Source organism: Mastomys coucha, unplaced genomic scaffold (assembly GCF_008632895.1).
Source record: "Mastomys coucha isolate ucsf_1 unplaced genomic scaffold, UCSF_Mcou_1 pScaffold23, whole genome shotgun sequence".
NCBI classification, from domain to species: Eukaryota; Metazoa; Chordata; class Mammalia; order Rodentia; family Muridae; genus Mastomys; species Mastomys coucha.
Genome location: NW_022196906.1, coordinates 5,338,877 through 5,364,679, shown reverse-complemented (window position 1 = coordinate 5,364,679; position 25,803 = coordinate 5,338,877). Strand labels below are relative to the sequence as shown.

Genomic DNA, 25,803 nt, shown 5'->3' with positions numbered 1-25,803 from the left:
AACAATAAGACAACTAAAGGACACCAAGAGGATACAAATTGGGTGGGAAGAAGTCAAAGTATGGCTATTCACAAATGATATGACAGTACGTAAAAGTGACTCCATAAATTCTACTAGCGAATTTCTACAGCTGATAATCACCTTCAGCAAAATGGCTGCATATAAAATTGTCTTAAACAAACAAACCAAAACCAATGACAACAACAACAAAACCCATAGCACTCCTATATTTAAACAATGAATGGGCTGAGAAACAAATCAAAGAACACCACCATTCACAATAGCCACACGTAATATAAAATCCCTTGGTATAACTCTAACCAAACAGTTGAAAGACCTGTATAATAAGAAGATCCAGGGTCTGAATAAAGAAATCAAAGAAAATATCAGATAATGGAAAGATGCTTCATGTTCATGGATAGGTAGGATCAACATAGTAAAAATGGTCATTTTACTAAAAGCAATCTACAGATTCAGTGCAATTTGCTTCAAATTCTAACACAATTCTTAAAGACCTTGAAAGAGCAATTCTGAACTTCATAGGAAACAACAAAAATCACATCTAAATTAATCATGTACAATAAAACAACTTCTAGAGTTGTCATGATCTCTTATGATATACTACAGAGAAACAGTAATAAAAATCTCATAGTAATAAAAATGACATTAAAACGGACATGTTTCTTAATAGGATAAAACATCTATTCAAGACCCAAAAGTAAATATCCACACATATAGACACTTGATTTTTGACAAAAGAGCCAAATTTATATAATGAAAAAGATGTAAGTATCCTCAACAAATAGTGTTTGTTAATCTAACTGGATGTCTCTATGTAAAAAAATGCAAATAAATACATATTTATCACTCTGCATAAACTCAAGTCAAAGGGCTCTAAGACTTCAACATAAAACCAGGTATGCTTAATCTAAAGAAATAGAAAGTAGGGAAAAGTCTTGAAAGTATTGGCACAGATACATCATCTTAAATAGAACACCAACAGTTCTGGCACTAAGAGCAAAAATTAATAATAAATGAGATCTCATAAAACTGAAAAGATTCTATAAGGTAAAGAACACCAGGAAAAGGATAAAATGGCAGCCTACAAAATGGGAAATGATCTTCACCAATCTCATATCCAACAGAGGGCTAATATGCAAAATATATAAAGAACTCATGAAACTACATATAACCAAACCAAATAAACCAGTTAAAAATATAGGGTACAGAATTTTTGATGAAAGAATCTCTAATGGCCAAGAAGCACTTAAAGAAATCTTCAACATTCTTCATCACCAGAGAAATGTAAATTAAAACTACTCTGATATTCTATCTTACAGCAGTCAGCATGACTAAGGTAAAAAACTTAATAAACATCTCATGCTGGGAAGGATGCAGATCCAGAGGAATACATTGGTGTTGGAATTGCAAAGTTGTACAGATGCTTTGAGAATCAATCTGGCATTTTCTCAGAAAACTGGAATTTGATCTACTTCAAGACTCAGCTATAGGACTCCTTGGCATATACTCAAAATATGCTCCATGATAACACAAGGATACTACTAGCTCAACTATGTTCATAACAGCTTTATTCATAATAGCCAGAACCTGGAAACAACATAGATGTCCCTCAACTGAAGAATGGATAAACAAAATGTGTCATATATATATATATACATATACATATATATGTATATATACATATATATGCATATATATATGTTTATATGTATACACACATACACACACACACACAAAAGGAGTATTATTCAAGCTATTAAAAATGTTAACATCATGAAATTTGAAGGCAAGTGAATGGAACTAGAAATGATCATTCTGATTATGGCAACCAAGACATAGACTGACAACCATGGTTTGTACTTACTTATAAGTCAATATTAACTATAAAGTAAAGGATAACCATGCCACAATCCGCAGACACCGAAAGACTAATTAACAGGGAAGATTCAAGGGAGGACATTTGAATCACAGTGAGAAAGGGAAATAGAATAGACATCATGTGTGTAAGAGAGGAGGAGAACAAATGGGGGAGTGGCTGGGGATTATAACAGGAAAGATCAGGTAGCAGAGAGTCATGAGTGAGAGCATACTGGGAGAGACAACTGAAATGGGGGTAGGCTTCTTTTGGAAGAGCCAGAAACTTAGGCCAATGGAAACTCCCAGATAACTATGAGGGTGATCCTAGCTAAGATTTTGAGCAGTGGAGAACACGTACCAGCCATCGCCTATAACCATGCAAAACTTTCAATGGAAGAAGTAGAGTACCAACCCCACTCCAAAACTTTCAACCTACAACTTGTTGTGTCTACCAAATGTGAAGGGGTAAAGATGGACCAAAAATTGAGGGGATGTTCAAGCAATGACTGGTCAAGCCTGAGTTCAGTGTCATGAGATGGAGCCCATCCCTGGCACTGCTAATGATATTTTGCTATATTTCCAGAGGGGGCCTAGAATATCTGTCATCAGAAAGGCTTCCCTCAGTAATTGACAGAAACAGATGCAAAGACCCACAACCAAATGTTTGGTGGGGCTTAAGGAATCCTGCAGAAGAGAGGGAGGAAGGAATATAGATATATCAAAGATACCGTAAGAAAATTTACAGAATCAACTAACCTGGGTTCAGAGGGACTCATAGAGACTGAACTGGCAACTAGAGGGCATGAAATGGATGGGCCTAGCCCCTCTCCACATAAGTAACAATTATAGAGCTTGGTCTTCATCTGGGACTCCCAACAGTGGAGCAGTGTCTGTCTCTGACTTCATTGCCTGCCTGCCTTTGGGGCACTTTCGCCTAACTGGGCTGCCTTGTCTAGTATCAGTAGAAGAAGGTTGCCTAGTACTACTGCAACTTCATATCCCAAAGCTTGTTGATTTTCATGGGAGGCCTCTCCTTTTCTGAAGAGAAAGTTAGGAGGAGTGAATGGGGGAGAATTGGAGTTGAGGAGGAATGACTTGAGGAGAGGAGCAGTTGGAATCTAAATAAAATAAATAAATTAATTATTTAAATTTTTTTTTGAAAGAAGGCAGAAACTAGGGCCTGAAGAGATGGCTTCCCCATTAAGAACATTAATTGCTCTTGCAGAGAACCTACCTTTGGTCCAATCTCCCACATTGTGACTCATAACCATCTTTAATTCTAGTTCCAAGGGATATAATTCTGCCTTCTGATCTCTGTCAGAAGGCTACCAGACAGTCACATGGTTCATATATGTATGCAAGATGTGTATACACATAAAATAAAATAAATAAATCTAAACTGTTTTAAAAGAAAGAAGGAATTAAATAATGTCAATCAATATTATTTTATTAATAAGCCTAGTGAAAAATATAAAATTGATTATAAGTTCTATGTGAGTAGTATTGTTGGAAAGCACTCTCACTGTCCAGCGTGACCATGGAAAAAAGCAGACATTCCATCATATAAAATTCAGCACTCAGGACCTCTGTGTCATAAATTTGCAGTTTGTCAATTTTAGAGAACATTTTGTGTTATAAAAAGCTTCTGTTAGTTAGAATTTTATTTTAAATAAAATTCAAGTTCTCTGAAAGATGTTCCAGTAAAGTATGTATGTGCATATATGTATATTATATACTAGATTACATATAGTGTGTATCTTTTTTATTTATAGAAAATTAAAAATGATAGTTTAGGAAATTTTATTTTGCCTGATGTAGTCTTACCTTGCACTTACAATGGAAGAAAAAGAGTCTATTACTAAATGAAATAAGTCACACACCCAGACAAATACCTAGCATGTGTATTTCTCTTGCATGTCTAATTAAGAGCTATGACTTCTATCTATGATAAAATATGGCTTGTCAGGGGCCAACTGGAGGCAGACATGGTGGGCCACAGATGAGGGCCACAGGAAGTCTAGCATCACCCAATGCATAGTGTGAAAATAACACTTTTGATATTTTGTTGAAGGGTAGAACTTTGCTGTGAAATTTCAGACATTTAACCTCCCCCATTCTGCATGTTTTGTAACTATGGAGAGATTGAGTAAGTTGATGTACTTGATTATATAATTGCTGCTTAAATACAGATACACACATATAAAACACATTTCATTTTGTGCCTCAGAAATGCACAATAAAATAGAAACTGTCATTTAGATGTTAGTGCAAGACAGGTGCAAAGGAGTTGCTTACTTTGTCCTCAAAAATCAAGAACTGACTTCAATATGAAGATAGCCAACAGAGGCTTCAGAATCAATATCTTCTCGTATCAGACCACATGAGTTTTCCTCTATATTATAAATGATTCTCATACTTTTGTTAATATCTGTTTATACTGTCTGTAGCCAAGAAATAGTAAAGTTTGAAACATGTATTTTTTTCTCAATACCAGAGGTGACAAAGTCAATAATGTCTAACTACTTTCCAAATCTACATCAAGAGAGGATTTTTTGTTTGTTTGTTTACTTTTTAACTTTTTTTACTTTGGAGTGACTACCACAATTAAAATCAACAGGCAATAAAATTAGTATTCATATTTATACCAATCAGCCTGAGAATTTGAGTGGGTTCAGATTTAATTTAATTCACATGAGAATCATGATAATGCAAAGTAAGCCATGGGCTGGGGAGATGAGAGGCAACCATAACCTGCGCATCAATTTGCCAAGAAGAACAGGCACAAAAGATTCCAAGAAGGCGTACCAGACCCAGAAAGAAATGGTGGTTCCCGAAGTAGCAATTGACTATACAGTCTTGATCCCTTTCATTGACACTCTCATTAGTTTATAAATTGGGTTATTTAGAATTTTGTTATGTCCCCTCTTGTTCTAGTAATACCCAGCTGTGGTTTAATGACTTGCTGCCTTCTCCTCTAAGCTTCTGCCCAAGCACAGAGTGCTCACTAATACAATAGGAGTCTCTTCTTAACTGTCCTGATTCCTACTGTAGAATATCAAGACTGGCCACACTTGAAGGCTTCTCACTGTGGGTGGCATTAAATCTGACTGTGAGTTTAGTCACTTGGCAACAGCTTCTTTGTAACAAACATTGCTGATGTTGTGAGGTTTTTTTTTTTTTTTTCTCTCAATCAGAGATTGTATTTCAATGCTTTCTGGTTTGATTTCTCCTGCTGCTGGGTTCACTATCTGCTACCTCATTAGCAAACGTCATTTAATGCCAGCACCCCAGGCAATAAGCTGCCCCCTTGCTCAGCCTTTAGCTGTCCTTGGGACTGTCCAACATAACGTCCTGCTCTCTGCCACAAGAAGACTGTCAGCCCTCTGTGAACCTATACCATAATTAATAATCAATTAACGGTTAATAATAAAATTGCACTCTCTTGTACTTTGGCACCACAAGTAATTTATTTTCATTGCACCAGTAGACGCTGTCACCAGCTACATGAAAGACCTTACTGACTGGGATTCCTCCCTTGCTTGGAAAGTTTGTGTAAAAGAAAATAATGAGATGTGTATAAAAGAGGTGTCAGAAAGCTGTAAGAAATTGCCTAATTTTTGTTGTCATATGAAGCAGGCTCAAGATCCTTACAACAAAGGTGCTATTTAAGCACAAAATATTTGTGTTGTGTCTGTACTTACTTGGTTTATAATTTATATCTTGATATTTCATAGCACAGAGCAAGTTTTTAACCACTGTAAGAAAGGAAAATCAAAAGAGTTGTTCCTACCATGATCTAAACGGTTACCAGCAGAAGCCTAATGCCCACATCATTACCAGTTACCTATATGAGGCTGATGGAAAGGAAGGAGAGGATGTCTCCACCTCTGAGTGTCAATATGAATTTATATGTGAACAGGGAAAAAATGTTCTTAACATATAAAAGCAGGAAATTGGGTATAATAAAACTGACCCCAAGCAAATAGACTTAAACAATTTTTTTTTCTTCAGAGAATAGAAGTTAGTAAAATGAGGCCCACCCTCTCAGATTGTGGCTTAGGGCATGTCTATTAGCATATTAAGTAATTAATTATTCAAGTTAGATGATATAATGATGGATTATTGTATAATTCACTTTCTGAAGTATAAGAAGATAATTTTTTGTTTTTAATAGTATTCATCCTTGAGTGTTGACACAACTTGAAATCTCCTCACTTAGACATAAAAAGCAGGGGTTGGGGTTCCAGTGAATTTGAGGCAAGCTTGAGGTATGTAGCAAAATCCAGACTAGCACTGGCTGGAGACAGAGACCTGGTCTCAAGTATAATTAAATGAAACTAGACACTAAAGCTCAGTTGTTTTCTGTAATGGTACAGAGCAGTGGCTTCCTGTAAATCCACTTGAGCAGCCTTCCATACAGGAAGTGATCAAGATCGCCACCTCATCCACTTACCTGTCATGGAATCTTCTTGTGCATTTGAGGGAGGATTGCCTTGCACTTGTGAGCAACTTTGCAGATAAGGTCAGCTCCCTGCCTCAGACACAGCTCCTCTCCCAGTGTCATATTGTTTTATTCTACCAGGAGGAAGACTGGTTGTTCGTCAAAACACTCAAGTGCAGGCAGTCTGCTTGGGTGTGTCTTCCATTAGATCATTGGTTGAGCAGCCCAGATGTGTTTGTCTACATCAATGCCTAGTGTGTTGGTGGGTCTCAGGAAATGCGTGTGGAATTCCTCAGGAAGTGAGAGATCTCTGAATAGCATAGTCTGGCATTTTGCTTGTCATTGGTGCACTTTGTTAATGCTGCAGGTAAAATCATGTAACTAGTTCTTGTACCATCATCTTCTAATTTGGAGTTCTACTCCGTTGCTTAAAAAAAAAAAAAATCAAAATAAATCAGAATGTCCCCAGGGTTAAGACATAAATGACATTCCTAATTAGAACACGGCTGCCATCTAGTGGTCATGATCACTGATACATACTTACTGGATAGAGGGAGGGAGGCTTTTTAGAGTGAGTTTCCTGGGAAATACCCTTTAATTCCATACAAAAAGTCATAAACATTAGAAAGATAATTTCTCTCGTGGACCAGAAAGAACAAGAGCCTGAATGCAGATGAAACAGTAGACAGGGCTACTAAGAAAGACAGGTGTAGCAGTGAATCTTTGAATGGAAGATTATTTTCCTGTGAACCAAAACGTCAAGAGATGAAATGAGGGCGAGTTTCCTGAAGATTCCATGGGTAAGGGGAAAGGACCACGAACCTACACACCTGTGGCTGCCCTTAGGCACCAGGCATAAAACTTGACTGATACAGAAAACATTTGACTTTTACCTCACCCTGGGAAAGCTTGTTGATAAACTATTTGGAGGCTATTTAGTCATGGGCATATGGATCCCAAATGATTTCTCCCTATATTGAGACAGTTTTATATGGGAAGATACTAATGAGAGAATTCTAAAGGAAGTAGAATATACCCACCTTTGAACATAAACCTGGGAAACAGAGTGTGGAGGAGCACACCTGCAATCCCAGCATTTGGGGAGCTGAGGTGGGAGGGTTGTGAGGATCTGAGCCAGCCTGGGCTATACAGCAACTGCAAGTTCCCCCTGGGATATAGAGTGAATCCCTGCCTCCACCAAAAGTACAGCATCAATATATGGAGACTGACAGGCACCGTGAAATTGAAAGCTGTCCCAAGAATAAAGAAACAGAAAAGGATGCTACTGAATTAATAGTAAAAGCAAACTGCAGATCAGTAGTCTGTCAACATTTCTTCCCAACACCTTAGGGGCATCTACCCTTTTGTCTAGCTTCTTCAGCCCTCTCCTCCTCCCCTTCCTCCTCCTCCTCCTCTTCCTCCTCCTCTTCCTCCCCCTTCTCCTCCTCCTCCTCCTCTCTTTGAGAAGGAATAATTTTTAGTAGACCATGGTGTCATAGAGTATGAATTCCACCCAGAGGAAGAGGAACTTTTGCATCCTCTGTATGTGGAAATTAGGACTCTGCCAGCAGAGCACTGGCCTGAAGGCTGAGCCATCACTCCTCTTACCATTGCATTTGTAGCTGATATCTGGACATTCACAGCACAGGCGACACTCTTTGCTGCTATTGCTGAAGCAGCTGCTAATTAAACTGACAGACTCTCAAAGCCGGATTAAGATTCATCTATTCTCCTTTCAGAAATGAGCTCCCATTAGTAGGATGGCTGATTTTATAAACCTAAACAAAAATTTAAAACCTCAATGTTTGTTCTTTTTAAATAAAAGTTTACTTATTTCACACCTACTGATGTAAACTGATAATGTAATTATTTAATTTCCTTAACTGTATTTTTCCTTAAGCACATCTGCCCTCCACTTTGACTGGCAACATTACTCAGAAGATAACAACAGTATAGATAATGCAAATAGAAAACACAGCCATAAAGGGCAAAGCTGGTGGACTGGCGGACCTACATGATTAAGTGACTAGAGACCTGCTTGCTGCCAATTTGTAGTGCTATGTGGTAGTACATAATATAATAACAATTATGCTTGCTTAACTGGTTCTCAGGATCTCATATAAGCAAGTGCATTGCAAGGAGCAATACAGGAAGGTGTGATGTAAAGAAAATCATTTGTAGCACAAACAAGACAAGAGCTTAGGCACAGCAGAGAGGCCACATCTGCAGTGCATCTGTTTGTTCACCCACTGGGAACTAGGAGACAAAAAGATGAAGACATTTACACAAAGGCAGTTAGACAACAAGATCAGAAAAGCAGCATGACAGCTAAGTGGAGGTGCTATAAAGGAGGCTCTGAAAGCTTTACTAAAGAAACACTCGAGGGCCTTCACAAACAATACTTCAGTAATAATTCACAATACTTCACAAATAATTCATTCAGTGCTCAACATTTTATCAAGGTGGGGAATGGGTCGATCCATCCAAATTGTTTCTGACCCTATGAAATAGAGAGGTGTGGTTTTAATCATATCTTATTAAGTCAGTAGCACTGCAGTTTTATAAAAGGCATGCATAGCTGAGTGTCTTTTAAACACCTTAAGTCAATACCATAATTTTAAAAACTCTCCATGATAGTAAAAGAAAAGTCACAGTGATATTTGTGAGCCCATTTGATAAGTGCTCAGAAAGCATAAGTTAGTCTTTCTTCACACAAGGGGACAGTCTCTTACTTTAAGCATCACTGTTTCACTTTGCTTACATGTCAGCCCTGTGGCTATGACAAAGTGTAACTATGTGCATAATAAACACAACTTTCATGTTCTCAGAAAAAACATTAGAAAGTAGACAGCATAAAATAAGCTCCATGTTACCAAAATTCTAAACTTTACTTTAGAAAGATGAAGTAAGACAGATGAATATGCATACATATTACATGCATAAATGTATGCATATTAATATACAATATATTTGTAAAACACTATAAGTAATAAAGAAGCAAAAATCAGTGTAGACTCTAAATTCTGAAGAAACATAGCTGGGTAACTTTGTCTGTCCCAAGTAATGACTAGAAGGTGCCATTTCAGTCTGAACAAAGAGAAAACAATCTTGCATCACTAATTAATCAAACTCCCACATCTTTCTCATTCTCTAATGGTCAGAAGATTTCAAAAGGAAAGAATACTATCTCATATTATGTTATTAAGTTATGTTTAAGCAATAACTTACAGTATGTCTAACTTATAAATTTACTTTGTTTAATGGGAGCCAGATTCAATCCATCCACATTATTCTTTTTTATTTATTTAATTGATAGATTTGAGAATTGCCTAGCTATATAGTCCAGGATGGACCCTGGCTATTGTAGTCCAGGTTGGACTCACATTCATGATTGTCCTGCATCAGGCTCCTGGAGTGTTGAGATTATAGATATGCACCACAAAACCTGGCTCACCTCTATCTTTTGAGAGACAGATTTTGTTATTTATTAACTGTGAGACTGCATATGTCCCTCTACCATTAGTGTCTGGTAATGTATTGTAAACTAGGTATTTTCTGAAAGAAAAGCCAGATTAAACTTCCTCATCACTGTCCTTTCTGGCCTTACCAAATCTTCTGATGTTTTCTGGTATTTCACGACTTCATGCCTTGACTTATTGGGGTACATTCAGTACTTAATGTTTTAGTGAATACATTTCTAGAAGTCAACTTTCATCTTTTCTGGATCAAGGCTAGTTGAAAGCAGATATATAATATAAATGATTTAATGACTCAAAAATGGGTAACAAAGATACTAAATCACCCACAGTAGTGAAGGATCATCATGCTCATGCTCCCAGACCTGAAAACAGAAAGTGTTCAGTTTTAACAAACATTGATAACTAAAACCTCATTGTATAGTTTATAAAATGCTTTAAACCTTTTAGACTCTGAATCTATTTTGCAATATATTTAAAGAGCTTATAAAACTCTGGAGATTCTTCCCCTAACCAACAGCCTGCAGTAGGCATTGGGCCAGCATAGCAGAGAAGCCGCCCAGAAAACTTGTCCCTCCCAACCAATCCCTCAGCTAACACATAAGGAAAATAACCTAATTACTGGAAAGAAGGAACAAGAAAATAAAAAAGTATGGAAGGGTACAGAAGCATTAAATGCAAATACACATTAATTGTCTTTGCTATGGAGAAAGAAGCCAATCTACATCCTGAGGGTACCCATTCAATGAAGTCTTGATGTTTGCATAACATGCACAAAGAGCCAAGGACCAGGAAGACGACTAATTTTAATTACCAGGAAAGCTGTAAGAATGGGATCTGAGAGCTCCAGTAGTATCTTAGCTTCCAGCTACCGGCTAGTGCACCTTGCCAATTGCAGCCTCTTAAAGCCACCGGGGGTCAAAGCCACGCATAGAGGATCCATCCAGCTGAATGTAAGCTTGGGTTGGACGCACACACATGTGAACAGCGTGTGCCTCCTCGTACAGGTGCAGCCCAAAGCTCATGCAGAGTTCCAAGTGTAGACAGGCTGGCAGAGAATAGTGTGTGTGGTTCCAGACTTGTCACATACAGGTGCAAGCCACATGGAGTTGGAGGGAAAATGCATGTAACAAAATTTATTTCATAAATACTGGATTACCACCACACACATGAAACTGGAGCACTCAAAGACAGGGAAAGTGGAGAAACCTGAAGAACAATGACACTAAAGCTGCCACCTCAGATTTACTACCTAGGCAATTTTTTTTCAATTATGGACAATGTGATAGAAAATTTATGAAAACAAAACAAAACAAAAAGCAACAAGAAGAATAACAAACTGCTATTTCTTTTGCTGTTTCAGAACTGATTCTAAACCACCACCACCACCACTCACCACCCTCAAGGACAAAAAATAACACCCCCAAACCCAGCACCCTTAGATGAAACTCGCATGTATACACAAAAGAGAATCGCTTCTCACTTAGAACCTAACCACACTCTCCCAAGTGCCAGTTCTGCTCTGGAGTCCACATAAGTGCGTGCCTGGGTCTGAGCCTCTGGCTGCCTGAGCTATCAACACAGCCTGGCAATCAGCAGGGACAATGGCAGGCCAAGGGAGGAAAGGACCCAGAGTCTGCCAGCTTCTGATGCATCCTTCAGCCAGCTGGTTCGCTCTCACTGGAGAGGTGGCCAGGTAGGGGAACATCCTTCACGACTTTGGAGAGAAAAAGATGGGGAGGAAATCGGTTGGCAAGTGATGCCAGTGGAGTACCTTCTAAGAAAAGAAAGAAATCCAAAGCCTTGCTTGAGGCACGCAGTCTTTTACAGGCAGGGACATGCTAAATGAGCCTTTGCAGCGCAAGGCAGTGAGGCGCCTGGCGACGGTGACAGCGCGGAGCGGGAGGGGCGCGGGCCGCTCCGGGAGGGACCCAGCCAGTCAGGGCGCGCGGCGCGCGGGGCGCGCGGACGCATTGGAGCATCCGCGCGAGCCCCGAGCAGCAGCGGGAGGAGGCGCCCACTTGCACCTGCCTGCATCTCTCAACTCCTCCGCCCCGTGCAACTGTCAGCAGCCAAGTGCCATTAAAGCTGGCAGCCAGGAGGATGCCTCACCTGGGTCCCCTCTGCTGGGAGAGGCAGGGCAAGCCAGAGGAGAATTCCCAGTGAAGGACTCAGAACTCTGCTATTTCTCTTCTGTCACAGGCTGCGGAGCACCCAAAGAACTGCTCCACCTGAGGTGTGTCCAGGGCAGGAGAATGGGAGACAAGGATTGAGAGTCACCTAAATGGACAGAGGCAGCTGGCATCTCATTGGTAAGTGGCTGGCATTCCTTCGCTGGTGACTGCTCCCTGTGATGCTGCACTTCGGTTCCCAGCCACTTAGGGTTTTTGACACAATCGCTTCTGCAAAGCCATCCTTCCTCCTTGTGTTGCCAGAGGTAAAACTATTCAATGATGCTTGTTTAAAGACGGGGAAAACAGTATTTCTTTTTCTCTGTTGGGATTTGATGTTGAAAAGTTGAAGCAAGTATAAAACCTATTGTATGTTTCATAAAGCCACCGAAAACAAGAGGAAAAAACTAGAATCAAGTACTGTTTTTTTTTTTTGGATGGCAAATGTCAGGAGGGATAAGAGTGCATTTTACCAAAGCAATAAAATATTTTGGAAGACAAAAATGAAATGATGTTCTCAGGTCATGGCTGAGCATCTCATAACTGAGAATACAGACAGACTACCTGGACATGTAGTGGTACAATAACTTGTTAAAATTCGGTAGAGATGCAAGTAGAGTTCTGCAAAGTTTGGGAAACTGAGAAAAGCGGCACCTTGAATTATGCTGAGTGATCTCCCCCACGTGTTGTGCATAGATGTTTGTTGAATACATGTTCCCAGTTTCTTATTTTTATAGGAATGTAGGGAGAGTGTTTTCTGAATTTCTATGACTATGATGTGCAGTAAGCTGAGGATTGCTATGACAACCTGAAAATTTTTAGGTTGCTTAAATTTATTTTATTACAAAAAGCAAAAGAATTCGCTAATATTTCAAAATAATTTTATGTAAAATTAGCACGAGTAAGACAAAAGCATGGTTATTTTAAGACAGGTTTGCAAGACAACTTTGATAGTATTATTTGTGTGAGGCTTAACCCATAAACAGTTCATATGCTTTAATGAAAAGAAGACATTTAGGTAACTCAGCTCTCTGTTCTGATTCTGAGTCTTAGCCATGAAAAGGAAATGAAAACAGTAGCAAACCTTAAAATAGAAGTATCTTAAAAAGGAAACAATGAATTAAGTTTACAAACTGTTGTAAATGTAATTGGTTGTTACTGGGCTGCAGCACACCTTCTGAATTACCTCTAAATGTCACCACCACAGGCTTTACCTTCTGCATCCTGATTAACACCAAGACTAAACTAAGACTAAGACAGGAAGAAACAATTACAAAGTGTCAGTGGCCAGTGGTGAGCAGCTCACCTATGGGGCTTCCCATAATTTCTCATTTCATGCTGGAAGTATTTTAGTATTTCACCCGCAAAGCCCAAGTCTTAAGCTTGGCAGGCATGCTTATACTGATGAAATGATAAACAGTCAATGACTATAGATGAATAGATTTTACAAAGTGGCTAACATAGTGGATGTATTATGTAAAAAGTCACCTGAATATCATTAGTGGTAGAAGGAATATAGTTAAGACTCAAAAGTAAAAACAATAAATATAATATAGAAGAATTTTTGGATAAATATAATATAGAAGAATTTTGGCTGGATAAACAGTAGACTGCTCAGTGTAAAGACTGATGTTTGGAGGTGAGGATGGATGAACTCCTTAATGTTACCTAAAAGTTCTGAAAACAGAGTAAAAATTGTTTTAGACCCCTCTCTGGTTTTGTATGCAAACAAATAGAAAATTAGAATACTTGGAATTTAAAAAATGAAAATAATTACTAAGATGAACTAAATGTTACACTTTGGCCTGATGCTGGGAGTTTCATGTACATTAGAATGCTTTTCGAAAGTACCTGGAAAGAAAGAGTTGTGGCAGTTTTGAATGGATGGCTGATATACCTGAACATTGCTCAAGGTTTGTAAAATAAGTTTGTCCATTAGGGGGCCTGAAACCTAGTAGTGACTGGGTAATAAATAAGAAAAAATACCTTAAAATTTACAAATAGAACATATATATTTTTAATATTATAAATCAGCTGTGCACCAAAATATTGTTAAACTTGCACTTTAATTAGTTTAATTTAGTGGAAAATGTAACTTGTTTGTTATATATGTTTCTCTAAGTGTCCTTCTGTTTGACCATTTGTGAAACTTTTACTACCTTCAAGGTAGAAGGTAGGAGTGTGCTTGCTGGTCAAGCTGACTTAACAGTTGGGACCAGAGGGTGTCAGTGAAGGGCAGAGAGCTCACCAGAAAGTAGCAAGTAGGTGGTGTGCTGGGAAAGGGATTGTGGAGTTGTCTTTACTTGTAGATGAAACAAAAGATATATTTTTTAAAGACTAAAATAAAAATCAGGACAAATTGTCTAACTATGAAACTGCGAGGATGTCTTTGGTAAATAGAATTTAGACATGCTCAACACAGTTTATAACAGATAGAAGTAAAGCCATGTCATCAAAAACTCTCATTTCTATAAACTATAAAGCTAAAATATCTACACTATTACAATTTACTTCATCCACACCATCACACATACTTGACTACCTATTATTGTAATTACAAATGAAATATATTTGAATGCTCTTACTAGAACCATAGAGAAAAACCTGATTGCTCCTCAAAGACATATATGTCTTTATGTGTTTAGATCTCAAACTCTAGCCTTCAAGATTATTAAATATATATATATATATATATTTATATATATATATGCCTTTCTTTCTTATTCCCAAAAATGCAAACCTGTACTAATCCAGTTATGTGTTTCTGAGATGCCGTTTTTTGTAGACAAGTGTTAAGGCTACATTAAGATGTTGCATAAATTTTTCAGCACTTTAAAGCAGGAGAGAAGCTGGTCAGAAGCTTAGAGCTGTGACACCCCTGCACGTCTATTTCATAAACCTTTGTAATCAAGAAGTCCACATTAGAATCTGGTTCACTTTAAAGATAATGAAGTTCATAAAACTGCTTAACACTTGAATTTGGATTAAAGACCATTATGAACTTTTCCAATCTCTCTGTTCTTTAAGAGTGCTGAATATTCTTATGTATGTGATTAGTAGGTTATGATAAATAAAATATATTATTTTTTCCAATTAGTATCACACTTATATTTTTAATAAATGACTTCTATTAAAAGTCAATAAAACAAATTATCATATATCAATGCAGTGGCTATTACGATAATTTTAAATGACTTTAGTTTATAAAGACTAAGTCTTTAAAAAGCCATGGTTTATAATTAAAATTTGTAGTCAAAATTATTTTCACTGAGTTAAATGTGTTGGGCTTGTCTTTCCAAAACTATTTATAAAACTTAGATTGTGTTACACATTAAATTCCTTTGTCAAATTTAGGTGATTTTTATCACTATTGATTGCAGGACTTAAAATGCGAAGCATTTGAGGATCTACTCTGAAGCATTATGTTGCCTCTGTTTGACAGTGAAGCCCTTTCTGCATTGTTCAGAAAGCCAAACATGTCAATAAACAGGAGTTCTTCTCCTCTTCCACTGCAAACAATAACGTTCCTCAAAGCCTGAAAATCAAACAAATTTCTATCTATGAGAATAATGCCTATGACATCATATTTTCTTAATCTAGTAAAGTGGTGTGAATGTGTCATCCATTACAATCTTTATAAACTGTAGCATTGGCTTCCTTTAGGATGTTATTCAATATGAGATTGCTTCAATCCCTGACAGTTTAAACAGTTTCAAATAAAGGTTTATCAGGTGACATTGAGTGCAAAGTTACGAAGCTAATTTTCCCTGTGATTTTAAAATCAGTAATTTCTTCAAAATTGCTGGGTTACCCTTTTTAAAAATTTGTCATTAGACTTTACTTAACAAATGAACAGAATCTCATGTTCCATGAATGTGAGTTGTGGTTCCAAGTAGTCAACACTTCAGTATGCACAGTCCTAAAGAGTTTAGGTCTTGTTAGAAGCTCATCAGCCTTCCTCCTTTCCAGCTTGTATACTTTGATCCTCTTTAGTTGTGTTACTGCTCTAGCTAGGACATCAAGTGCTATAATGAAGAAATAGGGAGAGTAGACAGCTTTGGAGTTCATGTGTTTTTATACTAATACAGATTAATAATCCCTGTGCCTGTTAGGAAGTGTAAACCTGCTTCTGTTTTCATCATGATGAGTCCTGTGAACCTTATTTGAGTTCTTGGCAGCTGAATTTGGGCATGGATAATGAAAAAAGTGGTCAAGGTAGATCAAAACATTTACAACATTTACTTTGGTATCATGTTAGTAAAATCCTCAGTAGGAGTTGAAATAGCAGATACATATTTTTTGACAAGATCTAGAAACAACTACTCATCTCCCAAAATGCCTCTAGTCACTACCTGGTCTGTTCATGCTGTCACAATGTTGACAGGAACTAAAGAATAAATGGGCCACTTTATGAGAAATATTCTCTCCAGTATATCAAATTTCATCTGTACTTTCACAGATATTGAGCTTCGTGTTTGAAGGTATGTTTTAATTTAAAAAAAATGTTCTTCTCTAAATAAGGGAAGTATAAGCATAACAGTGGGAGAGTGCAAGCAATCTGTTTGAATTCACCTAGAATTTCCCAGTGATATCATACAACAGTGTCCCTATCAAAAGTGCAGTATTTGCTGAGATTCTATTGTACCTCAGATTTTAACATTACAAAATTATCCACAAACTCCCTGCTGGTTAAAATGAATACTAATGAGAATACACTGTAAGTGACAATAGAAACTTTAAAAGCACTTCTTATATTACTGGAAAATCATTTTTGTTTAGGTAACATTTCATCTTCATTAAATGTTACATGGTTCACTGGGCAACTGATCTAATTTAAGTGCTCCGAAAACTTACAAAACATTCTGTTTAAATTAGACAGGTTTGCCTTTTGAATTATTTTGTTATTTTGAAATATAGCTTTTCAAAATCTCTACCAAATTAACTTGATTACATCTCCTACTATCTTGGAAAATATGAAATAATTGGTTAGTGATAATTTTACATTATTTAATTTAATTTAATTTTAATTATTTCAAAAAGTACTTCAAGTTACAACCTTATAAGAAATCTGGAACCTTCATCTTCTCAACCTAAGACAGATTCTTTAAACCTATGCTTCTCTTACATCAGTTGTGCATTTCTAATGACAAATTTTGGGGGGGTGATTATTATGTTATATTACTGTTGCTAAAGTTAATATTTCCTTAAACACTGTTAAATATTTTGAGTTATTGATGTAAATTAACCTGTGAGAGCACATGACATTAATGTGCTTAGGTCTAGGAAGGATCCATACGTAGCTCCTGTTCACATGCCCATCATGAAGAATAATTAATGGTGACAGAAAATGTGAAGTGTTAACTTTGCTGGAATAAAAGATGTAATTAGGACCCAGTTACATTCCAAGGCAGGTTGTAGCATCAAATTAGATTAACATGTAGTAGATGTAATTCCCATGTTTTCATTGATTACCCGAGAAATGGTGTCCTTTAAGGTTTGAAGGGTTAGCATGTAAGTTCATTAACTTAGAAAAAGACTGTTGATAAAACAACAGGAGACCTTACATGCTATATGAAAGCCTTTGTCAATGAACTCATGGGGCATTCAAAAGTGACCTCTCATACGAGAAAATCTAGAAATTTTATCTAAGAAACTTGAGAAGATTTTATAATAATAAATGTCCAGCATGTGATTCAATTACACAGAAAATACAGAGAAATGAGGGTGAGAAAATATCATAGTGTAGGATCAATGTTTAGTTAAAACTTAAACTGGGAATTCTTTGGAATAATAGTGTTATTGTATCATTTGATAGCAAACCAGAAAGCATACCTCTTAAAAATTCTTTCTCCTGAGTTTTAAAATTCAAATGTCAAGTTACATATAGACTGTAGGTTTACTATTATAATACTAGAAAATGAAATGAAAAAAATGAATCTGTAATAATTTAGCTATTATCTGAGACAAAGTTCTATGTTTAACTGAATAATAGAAATTATTTTAGGATGAATATAGATGCTAAAAAATCTTCAGTACAGTAAAGTTGGTAGCTTTAATAATTGCGAGGATTTCTCACATAATGTTATTTTAATGATGACTTGTCTTGAGGCTTTAATATTCAAATTGTGATAAATATATGTCTGTAGGTGTGAATAAGAATTAATTTAAATTTCAGTTATTTTTGTCCTTTATTAAATATCTAGAATTTCAAAATCTAAACGTATTATAGACAATGTGAGGAGGTGTTGTTGAAATGATTTATCTGCCCTATGCCAGGCTTTTCAGAATCTAAATATGCACTTAAAATATAAAAATATTTCTTGTAGAAACTATAAAACATCCTTCAGATGCAATTAATGTGCAATCCTTGATATTCTTTAACTTATTAATTTATTTGATGATTTTCCTAAAATGTGTTTTAATTCTTTTGGTCATCTTAGTACGACTGCCTACTTGAGATTTAAATTCAATCACTGAAGTTTGATATTATGAAAGTTTACAATATAGATTATGCTAAATTGTATGGCTGTATTAATGTGCTCCTCATGTTTTCAGAGGCATTGTAACTGTACAACCCGCTGTGCCAGAATCAAGAAAATCTCTCTCACTCTCAAGAAGCTTCTGTGTCTGGGTGCAGATCTAACTATAAAGGAAAGGACAATATGTGGATGAAGCATGGAGGTGGGGAGGGTCAGGTCCACATTAATTGGCTACAGATGAGAGAATTTTTCCTACTATTCTATGGACACTGCTATAATTTGTGTGTGTGTGGAATCCCCAAGGTTGGCTTATTTCATGTGGGTCCGAGCGCTGTGTTAGCTGTGTTTTCTTCACAGACTCTAAGTTATTTTATTACTATGTTGTTCTAAAGTGCCATTAACCAATGTAAATGAACAGAATGGCATAGAGGGTTTGGAATTTGAATTGTAGGATTTTGTTTAGACTATAGTACATAAGCAGTATGATATAATTTACTGAAACATCCCTTAATGTCTTAATTGTCACATGATAATAGTAGCCATTAAAAATAAATATAAATCATAAAATGAGAATTTTAGGATTATTAATACTGTATGTATAGTGTATCATTATATCTATAATTAAATTTATTTTTAATTTCCATTGTAGCTTAAAACTATGAAAAAGCTCTGTTTCACTTGGGTCGTGACAGTATGATCACTGTAGAACAGACTGCCAAAAATGTTAAACCCTGTGTGTCAATCAATTGCTGATCTATGTATGTGATTATTTACTCAGATAGTCTAGATAGATATCTAGACAGGAATTTTTTAAACAGAGAGGGGAAACCCTTCAGAAATAAAATAGCTTAATAATGAAATCAAGGCCATAAACGAGCATAATTGAAATACTGTTCAGTTGGTCGAGGGGCTGACTAGCCCATACAAGGCTGTGTGTGCTATCCTCAGAACCACATATACCTGGTATGGTGGTGAAGGCAGAAGAAGGAGGAATTCAGGTTGACTCATGATTACAAGAAAAGTTCTATGTCAGCCGGAATTTCGTGACACAATGTTCAATCATCAATGGGAAGAGAGGTCCTTGGTCCTGTGAAGGTTCTGTACCCCAGTGTAGGGAAATGCCAGGGCCAATAAGTGGGAGAGGGTGGGGTGGCAAGCATGGGGAGGGGGAGCCAACAGCGGTTTGTTCTTGTTGTTTTTGTTTGTTTGTTTGTTTCTGGGAGGGGAAACTGGGAAAAGAAAAATCATATGACATGTAAATAAAGAAAATATCTAATAAAAAAATAAAGAAAAAGTGGAAGGGAATGGATATAGTTGAGGTAGAGGACGGGGAGGAGGGAGAGGGTGCTATCAGTGGTAACTGTGAAATATTGCCCATTTTGTAGATTATGAATATAGAAATGTCCAATGTGATGATGCTTTGAACTGTCTCCTCAGACAAATGGAAGCAGTGACACTTGACCATTTTGGTTTTATAGACAAATATTAGCTAATGATTGTGGAAAAGTCCAAAGGGTTCATAATTGTAAAACAGTGGGAAACCTTAATACAGTGGCTCCTTTCATTGAAGGAATAGGGAGCCTTTAAAGGACAACCAAAAAAGCATAATTCTTTTCCTAAATGGGATAGTCTTTCTCAACAAGAGTTGGAGTTTTATAAAATATTAGCCCTTCTCTTCCCTTACTATAAAGTCGACAACACACGACTTTCTCTTACTTTATGAATCCCTCAGAAAATTAAATGCTGTGGATTTGAAAAGTTCAGGTTTAGATCCAGCGTCATTCATTTTCTGGATTTGGAGGTCTTGAGGAGGTGGAGAATTGAAAAAGAGAATTGAGTACTGCAACAGCAGGGTGAACTCGCTCTGGCATACACAAACAAAACCCACAGTTGGTGTGCTCAGAAAGCATTTGACTTCTTAGGCTCAGGTTTGAATTTGGCAGAACTGATTTTTCAGTCTCTTTCTCTTAGTGACACACACACACAAAATTCTTCCCTTTCTTGGAGGAGAATGATAGTAGCCTTGTGACCAGAGTAAGAAGGGAATGAGAATGAAGAAACCTCTTCAGAAATGACACACTTTACCATCAAACTCAGAAATCACAAGAGGAGTGCTGTGGAGATTCAGAAATGAATCTTTTTTATTTTGAGGCAAAAATACATGCAAGTTCAAGGTTTACCTTAGAGTTTTAAAAGGCAAAACTGATTTAGTTCTACCTACATGTGCATGGATATTAGCATTTTAGTTTTCTGAGGTTAACCCACACTTCCCAGGTCCTTGCATGCCACTCACAATGTTTGGTAATAACTTTGGTTCATGTCTTTGCTTTTCATGATATAGTTTTATTTGCACAAGCTGAATGAGATTATCTCTTTGAACATTTTTTCTTTTTGTTGTTTGGTTGTTTTCACTGTAAAAAATTAGGTCTTTGTGTTCTTTTAAAGTATTACATCAGAAATTCTAAACTGAGGGAAAGGCAGATGGTTTCAATCTTGTGTGATAACAAACAATGCAGACTTTACCCATGCATTTAATTATTGTCTACTTTCATTTTATTACGGCTTTTACTACTTTAAAAGTAATCTTATGAAAGAGTTTGTTTGATTATTTTTATTTTTGAGATTATACTCTTATTAAAATATTACCTCCTTTCCTTTCTTCCCTCCAAACCCACCCATATATTCCTTCCCACTCTCCTTCAAATTTATGGACTCTTCTTTGTTTATTTGTTATTGCATGTCTACATGTATAAATATATAAAATGGAATATGAGACAGATTAATGAATAACAAATTTAAATTCATATTTTACATGGTGAAACAGTTACTAAATTTTAGGGAAAAATAGAATTGTTTGAGTATAAACACATTTTACAAAAAATGTTTTTACTAGAAATGATAATGAAATATATTGCTATCTTGATTTTATTTGTTGATGGTTTTATCTTGATGACTTTGGCAATAAGAGCTGTAAAGCAAATATGCTTTATTATTTATTTGGTAAATACCATGCCACCTTAATGGCATAGCATATCTAAACAACCAATCAACCTCCTCATCAATTATTTACTAAGTAGTCTATTATGGAATAGCAAACAGAAATGAGTAGTAAAAAAATAAGAATAATCTTTTTCAAACAACTGTGATAAAGCTTTATAGGCTATGAAGATGTTGGAAAAAAGGAAACAAAAATCAAAGTAAAGAAAGAGACACTCTTCTGTGCCCCAGTGTAGGGGAATGCCAGGGCCAAAAAGTGGGAGAGGGTGGAGTGGCAGGCATGGGGAAGGGGGAGGCAACAGGGGTTTGTTTTTGTTGTTTTTGTTTGTTTCTTTGTTTTTTGGAGGGGAAACTAGGAATGGAGAAATTTATATGTAAATAAAGAAAATATCTAATTAAAAGAAAAGAAGAAAAAAAGAGAGAGACACTCAGATGGGGGGGATTAAAGGAGGTAACTTTATTTATATCCAGAAAGGATTAAATAGGAAGTCCTATTGTGAGCTATTAAATTTTTCACTATAATTTGTATTTCAGGCAAAAAAAAATGTTGCATTGTGTTTTTTGAGATGATTTAAAAAATTAAATATGTCACTTATTTTTTCTGGTTTGAACATTAAAAATCACACATTCATAGTAAGCATACCATTGCTGAGACAGTATTTAGGTGGAAGAAGGATGTGGCCTCTGTTCTATTTTCACATTCAATTATTTCACCTTCAGAGCTTTTAAATTATCAACTCCTTCCACATAACAACACATAACAGATATATTTTCTAAATTAATAAGAATCCTGCTACATTTTTTACAGTTGATAATGATTGAGAAAGTTGTCTATCTGGGGCAAATTTCTCTTTCATCTGAAGGAATGACTTTATTAGATACTGTTACCATTCTCAAACACTCCAGGAGAATTCAAATTTTTGTAGATGAAGAAGAGAAAATTCCCAAAAATCAATGCCTCTTCTCTGTGTATTTTCTAAGGGTACAAAAATACAAATGTCATTTTATAGATGGTTCAATGAAAGACAATATTTCATAGAATTGCTTTCTAGGAACAAAAATAAGCCATAATTTTTTCTTCTAATGCTTTACTTAAGATGGTTTCAATGGTATAGAACAGCTTCAGCAGGACCTCCAGGTGTTTCTGTAATTCAGGAGGGCTCTGCTGCATTGTGGGTGTTGAATTCTGACATATGCTCAATCATAGATGAAGACATCTAAATGAATAAACAGTTCTGTCTCCATTTCCTTTTACCATGATTTTATGGAATTAGCAATGCATAGCATAAGAGCTAATGAAATATATTGTGTTATATTTACTTATTTAAGTACTTGTCAACTGATCCTTCATGATCCTGTGTACTATTAACTGTAACCAGCATTGTAAAATGTGAGAATTCAGACAGGTTTATATGATTTTATTTGGGGAGATAGTTAGCTAAAAAGGGACTGCTTGAGTCATGCAATAATCTGGTTCCAATGTCTTAATTGCCCTTCTTTTGTGTATTTTCAGTCCTGGCCACATCAACTAGCATTTCCTATAAAGTGTACTAGGGCTCTACATTTTTCTCACCTTTGCCAATGCCTTGCATTGCTTGTTAAGTACATGTGTGACATCTTAGTTCATGTGACGTAGCAATGCTTCATGATTTGATTCATTTTTCCTGATAATAGCTAATATCTGCTGTTATGTTTTCACATGTCTTATGTATTGTCCTGTGGGGACAAAAAGTCAGTTCAGGGCTTCTGCATTCTTTGCCATCTGTATATTATTGTGTTATTTAGTTGGATACGTTCTATACATGTTACTCAGCTTGAAAAGGGAGATGGGGACTGCAGTTTAGACAATGTTAGGCAAATGTTTTCAAAAGTAAAATAAACCAAATACAAGAAGAGTATTTTGTCACCTACATCATATGTGAGATGCTAAAAAAAAAAGAAAACCTCAAAATTGTAAGAACAAAGTAGAATGAAAAAATGCTAGTCAAGTGATAGAAGAAATATTGTCAGCATGAGAATAAGGGCTGCTAAGGTGGCTCAGCTGACAAGCCACATGCTGCACTCACCTTTATACTTAAGTTCAGTTCTTAGCTCTCATAAGGTGGGAATAAAGACTGATACTTCTGTTATCCTCTGACTTTTACTCAAGCTCACAGACATAGCAAACAAACAACAATAGTACATAAATAATTTTTAAAGAGAGAGCATGCGGTCATCAGGAAGTAGAAATGTGTACAAACCAGTTGCAGTCATGAGAGTTGGGTAGTTCCATTTGATTGTGTGAGGTCCATAGGACAAGCATCACCTTCCACATTGGACATCTGTCATGTGAGTAGATTGAGAAAGTGATATCAGCTGACATTCAAGTTTATTTGCATATATTATAGGTATGTATATTAAAAATTTTACATAACAAAATTAATAAAACCTTTGCCATCACTACCAAAAACGAAGAATATACTGAAAGCCAAGTCTCACACTGCACATATGGCCAAGTCCCACCTTTCTGACATTTGCTATCCCATCATACATTTATACATGCATCCTTCAAAATATGACATTTTTACTGTATTTGGCTATCTGCAGAACAGTATAAATATTTTTGTGTACACATAGATTATTCCATGGTAAGCATAAAATGGTTTAGAGACCCTTCCAGTTTTGTTCTAGTTTATGTTAATAATGTGAACTTCTTTTTCTATGTTTGAGCCTAAAATTTGTGTCCACTTCCCAGGTTAGCTCTCTGAGGGTGAGATCTTTTCCCTGTTCATTTTACTTGATAATAGAAACCAGGAGAGGATTGGAAGCAAAAGTCAGTTGAAAATGGTTTGGGATAAAATTTACTAGGAAATGAATGTATTTCTATAATAAACTAAAGATATTTACATAAACATTACCCTCTTTCTTTCTCTCTCATTATTGTGAACAAAAAAATTAGTGGAGGTACAGTCACAAGGAGGATGCTCAGGCTGGGTAGGTAGAAGAAGGCTAAACCGCTTGTGTTTGATTGAGCCTTCCAATGCTTCTCATCTCAGCACTTGCACAGTTTCCCTCCCTGGGGAAGTGCTTGTCTAGTCCGCCCTTCACTGCTTTGCGTCATATTAGTCTGATCAAATAGCCTTCTGTTGGTTTTGTCTGGTGGTCATATTTTAAGAAAACTTTGTGCTTTGTGTTGAATCCCCATCTGCAGGACACTGCTTAAGAGCAGCACATTAGTCTTTTAGGAAGTCCTGCTTTAGCTATGGTTAACATTGCTGTGGTGAAACACCATGACCAAAAGCAACTTGGTGAATAAAGGTTTTAATTCACTGACACTTCTAGGTAACTGTGCGAAGTCAGGACAAGAACTTGAATAAGATAGGAAGCTGCAGGCAGGATCCGTGAAGGGGTGCTGCTTATTGGCTTGCTCATCTTGGTTTGTTCAGTCTGCTTTCTCATAGAACTCCAGACATCAAGCCCAGAGATGGTATCACATGTAATGGGCTGGAACCTCCCCCCATAAACCAGTAATTGTACAATTGACTTACAGGATTGGCTACAATCAAATTATATGCAGCCATTTTCTCAGTTTAGTCTCTCTTCTCTCAGATAACTCTAGCTTGTGCCAATTTGACATAAAATTATCCAGCACATAATCTTAGGCAGTCTGGAACTATAATCATTTTATGTTTTAGATCAAACCACACAAAAGTCAAACCTGTCTTCATATCTTTTCTATCTTCTTACATCTGTTGACAGTATTTGTTCTCCACAACCTGGTACTCCCAATGTCTCAGTAAATAAATGTAAATAAAAGTGTCGTTTCTACCATGTGTCTTTTTCAGTTTTACAAAATATTGGCGTAACATTTGTACTAAAAGTTTCAGTTCAACAAACTATTGTGTTTTTTTCGTTTTTAATTTATTTTTTTACACTCCATTTTATCCCCCTGCACCCCCCCTTCCATCCTTTGTTCTACATCCCAGACCTACTCTCCACCCCCTGTCCCCACTGGAATGTTCCCACCCACCACCACACTTGACCTCTAAACTACCTAAAGTCTTCAATCTCTTGAGGGTTAGGTGCATCATCTCTGCATGAACACAGACCCAGCAATCTTCTACTGTATGTGTGTTGTGGGCCTCATGTCAGCCGGTGTATGTTGCCTGCTTAGTGGTCCAGTGTCTGAGAGTTCTTAGGTGTCCAGATTGAGACTGCTGGTCTTCCTATAGGATCATCCTTCTCCTCAACTTCTTTCAGCCTTCCCTATTTCAACAACAGGGGTCAGCTGCTTCTGTCCATTGGTTAGGTGCAAATATCTGTATCTGATTCTTTCAACTGCTTGTTGGGTATTCTAGAGTGCAGTCCTGCTAGGTCCTTTT

At 36.6% G+C, this 25,803-nt stretch overlaps 1 protein-coding gene across 3 annotated transcripts in view; it reads left to right on the top strand.

Moving 5' to 3' along the window:
* Positions 1–25,803, top strand: part of Cntn5 (contactin 5) — a 1,204,186-nt gene that overhangs the window by 10,732 nt on the left and 1,167,651 nt on the right. The window contains exons 1-2 of one of the 3 annotated variants that reach the window (XM_031346011.1): positions 11,322–11,491; positions 11,998–12,232. The exons of 1 other annotated variant lie outside the window; for it this stretch is intronic. The gene's annotated coding sequence lies outside the window, so the exon portion shown is untranslated. Of the gene's footprint in view, positions 1–11,321; positions 11,492–11,529; positions 12,233–25,803 lie in introns of those variants that run through there. One more of the 3 variants, XM_031346010.1, reaches the window with a different exon arrangement.